This window comes from Nannospalax galili, unplaced genomic scaffold, assembly GCF_000622305.1.
Source record: "Nannospalax galili isolate Female #2095 unplaced genomic scaffold, S.galili_v1.0 C47258825, whole genome shotgun sequence".
In the NCBI taxonomy this organism is placed as follows: Eukaryota; Metazoa; Chordata; class Mammalia; order Rodentia; family Spalacidae; genus Nannospalax; species Nannospalax galili.
Genome location: NW_008439753.1, coordinates 1 through 425, shown reverse-complemented (window position 1 = coordinate 425; position 425 = coordinate 1). Strand labels below are relative to the sequence as shown.

The window sequence follows — 425 nt, the reverse complement described above, 5'->3', positions numbered from 1 at the left end:
AATAAATAAATAAATAAATAAATAAATAAATAAATAAATAAATAAAGTTGGTGCTCACTTCAGCAGCTTGTGTCCTAAAACTGGAACAATACTGAGAAAATCAGCACAGTCACTATACAAGGATGACATGCAAATTCATGAAGGGTTCCATGTTAAAAACAAAAACAAAATCAGGAGTGGTTTGAACTGAAGCGCCTCCTTTGATGTGCTATTGCCTCCTGGAACAGCATGTGAAAAGCAATGCCCTGGCTCGATAGCAATGGCTGCCACAGTAAGGATTGGGACAAATGTGTGACCACCTATCTGCTATCCTGAAATTGTATAAGATGAACACAATCCTCTAGAGTAGTAGAGGAACTGGATTCCAATAAAGTGGCTATTAAAATCAAAAGGAGGAAAGAATCATTTGACTTTTGTTCTGTGGT

General features: G+C 36.7%; 1 non-coding gene across 1 annotated transcript; it reads left to right on the top strand.

Moving 5' to 3' along the window:
- The first annotated feature begins 50 nt into the window (after positions 1 to 50).
- LOC115069063 lies at positions 51 to 157 on the top strand. Its single transcript, XR_003848394.1, has one exon. It is a non-coding gene; the product is annotated as a U6 spliceosomal RNA (small nuclear RNA).
- The last annotated feature ends 268 nt before the right edge of the window (positions 158 to 425 follow it).